Below are 8,038 nucleotides of genomic sequence, written 5' to 3'. Positions count from 1 at the left end.
ACACCCCCCCCCCAGAAAAATACAACACAAACAACTTTTGAGGTCGGCAAAACCTTTTTGAGGAAGAGGATAGCAGAAATATAATGTGTTTAGCTTTCAGGTTTTCTCGCAACGAACTAAGCCATCCCAGGCAGAGCGCCGTAAGAACACATTTCATAATTCTGAAAACACACATATACACACAAACAAACAAACAACAAACAAACAAACAAACAACAACACACACATAAACGCATAGCCTGTTTTAAACTATGAATACATGCACATCTAAACAGGGGTGTACAGAAATTATGTAGATACGTCCGTTTGCCATCAACAATAGGATTAAGATTGTCACTTACAACACTTAAACCAAATTCCAAAACGTACTTTTACGAAAGTAAACATGCCGCCCTGGCCTCGATACAAGAAGGATATGGGCAAGGTGACCTGACATAACCGACTAAAAAACCTTTAAAACTCAATGGTTTTAGATGTAAAGCTACCATGGCGAGACTAAAGTGCTGCCCGCCTTGACTGCAGCCAATCTCTATATCACATGCGCCCTGTACTTCACTAGCGATAAAAATGTAAGTACAACATTGTTGATGTTGTTTTTATAACACGACTCTTTAGTATTACTAAAATGAAAGGAACAGCGTTCCTTTTTCTTAAATAACCAGTATATTATGCTTTTGGACATCAGAATCGCTCTATAGATATAGTTACCTCACCTGTTTTAGTTAGTTTTAGTTTTGTACGGGGTTTTACGGCGCTCGCAACTGCATAAGGTCATATGAGCGCACGAAACACAAGTTAGTTTTTCATTTGCGGTTCACTGCACGCTGGGCTCGGGTCATTTGATCTTAAAACGTTAAACAAATTAAAATTTGGTTTAAATATAATATAATTTCAATCTAAAACAACTTTAATAAAAAAAATGTAATAATTCAAATTTGTTCTACACTACAATTTTCCATCAAGGCCAATGGCCTTCATAAAATCCAAAATTCTGTTGGGACCAACGACGGAAAAAATGTCTTGCAATTTCTTGCATTTGAAGTATTTCCTTCGGATATCTCCGAAGTCTAGACATTCGGTTAGAATGTGTTTAATGGTAAAATATCCGACACAGAACGGCTCCTAATTTTTCTGAAGGAGGTATTTGTGTGTTAGGGCAATGATAGTACATAACAAGATGGGCCACTTCTCTCTTTGAGCCAATTAAAAAAGTGTCCTCAAAATTTGGTGGCGCCCTCTTCACAAAAGCGCACTCTTTGTGAACAGAGTTAACCTACTTGAGTTTTAAAAAATCAAAGTGAAACTAGCAAGTTTTGGGATACATTTCGGAAGAACGCTTTTTAAAAATGGTTACGCTGGCAAAAAACATCTTCCGGAGGAAAGGGTGATGGTTTTCTTCGTTTAATTTGACTTTAGAATGAAAGGCGAGAGGTCATTAACATTTTTTAAAACTAAAACTCCGCACTGAACGTACCCGAACTGCTGATGAACAGCAGTCGATCTGCGCACGCAAGGAGGTGCTATTCCTATTCTTCTTCTGGAAAAACGAAAGAGAGCTTCAAAACAGACTGCAGCGCCATCTGAAGCAAAGAGCATACTTCCTGCGGACACTTTTTTGGCTGAGTGGCCCATCTTGTTATTCACTATCTTTGGTTAGGGCCGTGTGTCCGAAGCGTAATCGAGTAAAAATGACTTCGTCTCTTCTGGAGAGGTCCAAAGGATTTCGCGGTCCCAGTTTGGGTTTAGTATTATAGAGTTTATTACTCGTCTGTTTTTTCAGTGGCTCTCCCAATGACTGGAGGTGTACTTTTTGACTTTATTTTTAAAGTCAGTCTGTCGGAGAGTGATATTTTCCCCTGTTTCAGATAAGGTGTGAATTTTCTGTTGTAGCCTAACTATTTTGGGGTGTAGGAGCTTGTAGTTTGCGAGTGAGGTGATGCAAGACAGAGAGTCAGAAGGGATAAGGAAAGATTTGTTAGGAGAATTTTCTACGGAGTCCAGTACCATGTCAATGGCAGCGGCCTCCACAGAGAAAAAGGAGGCTTCAGGATGTAGTCTCCTCTGGTGTGTACTGTTGGAAGATAGGGCTGCAGTGCCCACATCATTGTCTTTTTTGGAGCCATCCGTGAAGATGAGCTCCGCACCGGGGTATTTTTCTATTAGTTTTTTGTATTCTGCTTTAAAAGTTTTGGTGTTTGTGCTTTCTTTGTTGTGTGTTGTCAGCTGTAAATCTACTTTTGACTTGGTAAGGTGCCACGGAGGGAGGTCGGGGAAAATAATTAGTTGGATGTCTTGTTTGGAAAAGTGTAAGTTTTGAGGTCCTCAAGGATTCTGGGGCCGAAGGGTTTGATGAGTTTTTCGTTGTTTTGGAATTTGTTTATTGTTTCTGGGTTTGTTTAAAAGTGCAGTTATGCGCTGGATTCTCTGGTGTTGAACTCTGTTTAATTGCGTATTGTAGTGAGAGTTGTGTGCGTCTGAGTGTGAGTGATGGTATGTTTGCCTCGGCCTGGAGGCTCTCCACCGTGAAGTTCGGAAAGCCGAAAGAGCGAGGCGGGGTCCTTGGTTTTGTACTGGTTCTAGTAGCATTTTCAGGATGTGTGGTTTTGCCGATCCGTAGACTTGACAGCCGTAGTCAAGCCTGGACCGGACAAGGGAGATGTACAAATGGAGAAGGTGTTTTGAGTCCCCGCCCCACTCCGGATACGAGAGAATTTTCAAAGCGTTTAACGCTTTCTGGCACCTCACACGAAGGTCTTTGATGTGTGGTATGAATGTGAGTTTTTTGTTGAATATAACGCCGAGGAAACGAGCCTGGTGCTGGACAGGAATCCTTTCCCTGTATAGTGTCAAATCCGGCTGCAGCACACGTCTGCCTGTTCGGTAGAAGTGTACTGCAACCGTCTTTGACGGGGAGAACTTGAAACCCTTATTGTTTGCCCACTATTCGAGTTTGTACAGGTTTGCAGCTGCCTTTCCATGGATCTCAGATGAGGATTTTTCGAACGGCAGCATATAAAAAAGTCGTCAACGTATAACGAGCTGTCTATGCTTTTTTGGAGGTTTTTTTTCCTATGGAATCTATTTTGATTTCAAATAGGAAAGGAGAAAGGATGCTCCCCTGGGGGATTCCTTCCTCCTGTTGGTGAGGGTCTGAAAGGGAGGATCCGACACAAACCTGGAAGGAACGGTTCTTCAGGAAGTTGCCAATGAAGGCAGGGAGGTGACCGAGTATGCTGAGTGCGTACAGGTCTCTGAAAATGCCGTGCTTCCAGGTTCTGTGGAAGACTTTTTCTAGGTCGAAAATGATGGCGATCATGTGGCCTCCTTCAGCGAACATCTCGCGTATAAAGGTCTCCAGGTGGACCAGGGGATCCAGAGTGGATCCAGTTTTCCTGAATCCGCACTGGAATCCGCTCAGCGAGCCCGTTGTCTCCAGAAACCAGATGAGTCGCATGTGAATCATTATAAGTTTGCACAGACAGCTTGTTAGTACTGTTGGTCTGTAATTGGATGGGTGTGTGTTTGGGTATTGGAAAAGACAGTGGCGAGACCTGTTTTATGGACAAGACATTAAAATTTGTCTCAAAACAGTGGGAGAGAACATTTATGGTTTTCCAAAAATAAGAGACACTCAGATGCAGTCTCAGCATCACTATACCATTATATTATGGATTTGGAAACAATCGACTTTGCGAAAGTTACCCCGTGTGCACGCCAGATAAGGCTACAAGTCATGTTGCCGGGTTTGACGTGTTGAGTGAGATTACAGACAATATTTTTGAAGAAGTGTAAATAGCAGGCTTTTGGGGAAAGGGGTTTCGTGCCTTTTTTTAAAGAAATAGTTTGGTTTTTTTTAGGGGCGAGGGTTCTACTATAGGTGTCCCCCCCCCCCCCACACACACGCACCCTCTTCGAAGTACATGTAAGTTAATTAATCAAATTGGTAGACGAACTTAAACATTTCCTATTATGGCCAACCAGGTTTGATAGGGATACATCGTCCCAGACGAAAGACCGAGATGCTCGATGAAGTATCTTCTCACACGAGAATCTAACAGAAGTATTCTGTCTGCTGTGGCGATACAGCTAACTGTTAAACCACAGACGTGGGTGAGGTTAACACGGGAGAGGTGAAAAAACGCTTCGTTTTGATGACGTCATTTAAATGTGTCACGAAGTGATGGAATCAGGCGCTCGAACATTTTCGGAGATAATGTGGAGTTATTGGTATAATCTTAAAGATTGTTCATTTATTTGTCCTGCCTTTGATTTAAAAAAAAGATACCAATTTATCTTGAAGATATTTTCGATTGAAGAAAGCGGGGGGGGGGGGGGGGGGGGGGGGGATGTCGCCTTGTATTAAAGGTAGAATTATCGGGAAGATGGCCACTAAAGTTTGGTGACTTCCAAAGCTTGACTGTTCAGGGAAGCTACAATAAATTTACACATTTGGTGCTTCTGATCAAAGCATTTCAGATAATTCAACGAAAACAACAACAACAACAAAACAATGCGTTATTAAAGGGGCATACAGGGTTGCTGAGCCATAAATCGAAAAATTGATAAAAATTGCCCAACGGTATGTAAAATACCAGTATCTTTGACTTAATTATTGTGACGAGAACCTGGTTTCACCACAATTAATGCCTCACAAATGACAGGGCTGTTTGTTCACTGGCAAAACAATAGTGTATTGTTCTCAGTCCCCTCTCGCCTTCTACTGAAGGGTTCGTTTCCTCTGCATGAGATGTGTACAGGAAAGTATGTTATGCGTTCATGATTCAGACTGAAAATCGTGATTTTAGAACCAACAAAGCTCAGTCATAAATGAAACTAGAAATGTTTAAAATCTGCTGGGTAAATGAAAAATGACTTTTGCGTCCATTATCTGGATAGATCTTGCAGTGTCATGTACCGAAACCGCATATTTTGAAATAACCTCACATTTAATTTCTCCATTGTCTTCACTTGCGGGTTTTGTCTTTTCTTTTTTCTTTTTTTCTTTTTGTTTTTGTTGTTGTTATTTTTCTTTTGCTCTTTGTTTTTTTTCTTTTTTCAAATTGTCATATTGACATAATCATCAGCTTTCTGTCTCTATTGACAAATCCGAACCCTCAATTGTCAGTGACAATAGCCCTGTGAAACTGTCTTTTCACTGCGTCCTTTAGGACATACTTGCTCGTAATAAATTATACGAAAACAAAATAATCAAATCAAAAGAACCAGCATTTCATGGAGTATTGGACAATTTTTACTGATTTTTTAAAAACTATAGCTTAACCCCATTTATGAACAGTTGATAAAAGACACACAATTTGTAAATTTGCAATTTCCAAAGACTCTCAAGCTTTCAAATTTACCAAACTTTAGGCATCCATTTTATCATAAAACTTCACGTTTGAAACCATAGGAAGCACACCTCCTCCAATATTAAACACCTCGACTTCGATTCAAGAGAGATGAGTATTTTATTTGTCAAAAGCAAGCCAAACGAACTAGCTTCAAGATGAAACCAATACCTCCATATTATTCCAAAAATTGGGGGCTCTCGTGGCCTAGAGGTTAAGGTGTTGGCCTCTTATTCAAAAGGTCCCGGTTCGAATCCGGGTAGTGACCTTAAAATTTTCTTCTCTAAATTCGTCTCCTTTCACTTCATTTCCTGCTCTCTAGCAATGTTCTGTTGTCTGCTTTCGTCTCCTCTTTCTGCCCCCACCCTCTCACCCCCTTTGCTCCTTCCTTTGGGCTCCTGATTCTTTCTGCAGCCTTTCTACTGCTACTCCTTCGCTTCTTCTTACTGCTGTCTTTCAGCGATACCCCTGATCTTCTGGTAGGAAAGATCTACACCTAGCCTTCTCGGTCAAGGGCGAAAAGTCTCGGAGGGCCTGTGTGCAAGTTACGCACGTTAAAGATCCCTTGGTGGTCTAAAATCGATAAGAGTAGGCTTCGGCCGCCACCCGGGCAAAATTCCAAATTTCCTACCAACTGAAAATATTAGGTGTGTCCCGCGCGCTCATATGAACTTATTATGCTGTTGCGAGCGCCGTAAAACACTTCACAAAAACAAAAAACAATTTTAAAAAAAATTGACTAGAACCCGACTCGACCGTGTCGTGACATAACTATGTTCCTCTAGGCAAAAACTCATGAAGTTTCTTCTGGTATATCTAAGGATTTGAAGGGAAAAAACTAAAAAAATATGAAACTAGTTGGAGCTAAGCGCCAGTGGCAAAGTGTCCTGAGTTTGACCCCTGTCTCTTGGCTACTTCGTGACGCTCTTTTCTTATGTCCGCGCTGGTCAAGTGGTCTCCCCCTCTCACTAACCCTCTCTCTCTCTCTCTCTCTCTCTCTCTCTTTCTCTCTCTCTCTCTCTCTTTCTCTCTCTCTCTCTCTCACTCTCTCTTATTGTTTATCTATGTCTTTCTCTCTATAAATATTATCTTCTTATATATACATACACATGTTTCTTTATTTATTCCTCCATCTTCTACTCTCTCTTTTTCTATCAGTCTGTGTGTCTATCTGTCTGTATGTCTATCTGTCTGTCTGTCTGTTTCTCTCTGTCTCTATTTCTGTCTCTCTCTCTCTCTCTCACTCTCTCTCTCTCACTCTCTCTCTCTCTCCTCTCTCTCTCTCTCTCTCTCTCTCTCTCTCTCTCTCTCTCTCTCTCTCTCTCTCTCTGTCTCCACCTCCCAATCTCTCTCTAGGCTAGGTGTTAGATTTTACCCACCATAAGATCAGGGGTGTGGCTGAAAGACAGAAATAAGAAGCATCCTAGGAGTTGCTGCAGAGAGGCTACAAAAAGAATCAGGAGCTCAGAGAAGGGGGTTAAGATGAGGGGGAGTGGTCGGAAAGTGGCGACGAAAGCAGACGACCGAAAATGGTTAACGAACAGGAAAGGGGGAAAAAAAGAAAAGATTAGAGGAGAACATTTTCCGTCACTACCAAGTTTCGAACCTGCGACCTATTGAATAAGAGGTGAACACCAAAACCTCAAAACCACCAGACCCCCTGTCACTGGTTAACTACTGGGTAAAATCATTTCTTATGCTCAAGCAAAATCATATTAATCTAAACTATATTCAAGCACATACACACATTACATGCACATTACACACACACACACACAAACACTCACACACACAAACACAGACACACACACACATATATATATATATATATATATATATATATATATATATATATATATATATATATATATATATATATATATACATGTATATGTAAAACACTTTACATGATCTGTGGACGAATACTTTACTGTGAGTGGTCACGTGGTCAGAATGGCAGACAACCAGTTTCCTATACATCAGAAAAGAATATATATATATATGTGTGTGTGTGTGTGTGTGTAAAGCTTAAGACTACAGAGATATCCATAAAAAGATCAGAAAGAACATGAATCAAGCCAAAGAAGAGCAAATTAAGGAGCAGTGTAAGGAAATTGAGGAATATTTCTAGAAGAATTACAGCAAACGCGCAATCCAAACAGTAAAGAAACTAGCAAAACCCTGGCAAGCACGTGTTAGCACCACCCACGACAAAGCTGGGAACTGCCTCACAGAGGAAGAGGGCATTCGAAAAAGATGGACTGAATACTGTCCGGACCTTTAAAACCACCAATCCAACGGTGACCACATTGTAACATCCTGCAATGAATCGACAAATAATTATGACTTCCCAATCCTTAGAGAAGAAGTAGTAGAGACGGCCATTTGATCACAGAAAAACGGAAAGGCAGCTGGCGTTCACAACATACCTGCAGAACGGATCAAGCATGGAGAGACAATGGTGGACGTCTTCTCTAGCATCTGCAATAAATGGCCGACATCCTGGACGCAGTCTCTTATCCTCACTCTCCTCAAGAAAGGCAATATAGATGCCAAAATTATCGAACTATTAGCCTGATAAGTGATGCTAGCAAAGTGATACTAAAACTAAAAGTTATACTGAACGGATGCAGACCTCAGGCAGATGAAATAATTACTGAAGAGCAAGCCAGGTTCAGACATGGAAGAAG

The 8,038-nt window shown here is 41.1% G+C and overlaps 1 protein-coding gene across 6 annotated transcripts in view; it reads left to right on the top strand.

Moving 5' to 3' along the window:
• The window catches only part of LOC101863493, an 87,368-nt gene that overhangs the window by 12,227 nt on the left and 67,103 nt on the right, over nt 1-8,038 (top strand). For 2 of the 6 annotated variants that reach the window (XM_035968390.1, XM_035968389.1), the window contains exon 1: nt 33-569. The exons of 2 other annotated variants lie outside the window; for them this stretch is intronic. The gene's annotated coding sequence lies outside the window, so the exon portion shown is untranslated. Of the gene's footprint in view, nt 1-27; nt 570-8,038 lie in introns of those variants that run through there. 2 more of the 6 variants (XM_013079566.2, XM_035968386.1) reach the window with 2 other exon arrangements.

The sequence above is a fragment of the Aplysia californica genome, unplaced genomic scaffold, assembly GCF_000002075.1.
Source record: "Aplysia californica isolate F4 #8 unplaced genomic scaffold, AplCal3.0 scaffold00056, whole genome shotgun sequence".
Taxonomy (NCBI): domain Eukaryota; kingdom Metazoa; phylum Mollusca; class Gastropoda; order Aplysiida; family Aplysiidae; genus Aplysia; species Aplysia californica.
Note: the sequence above shows the minus strand (reverse complement) of the source record. Positions and strands in the feature narration are given on the sequence as shown.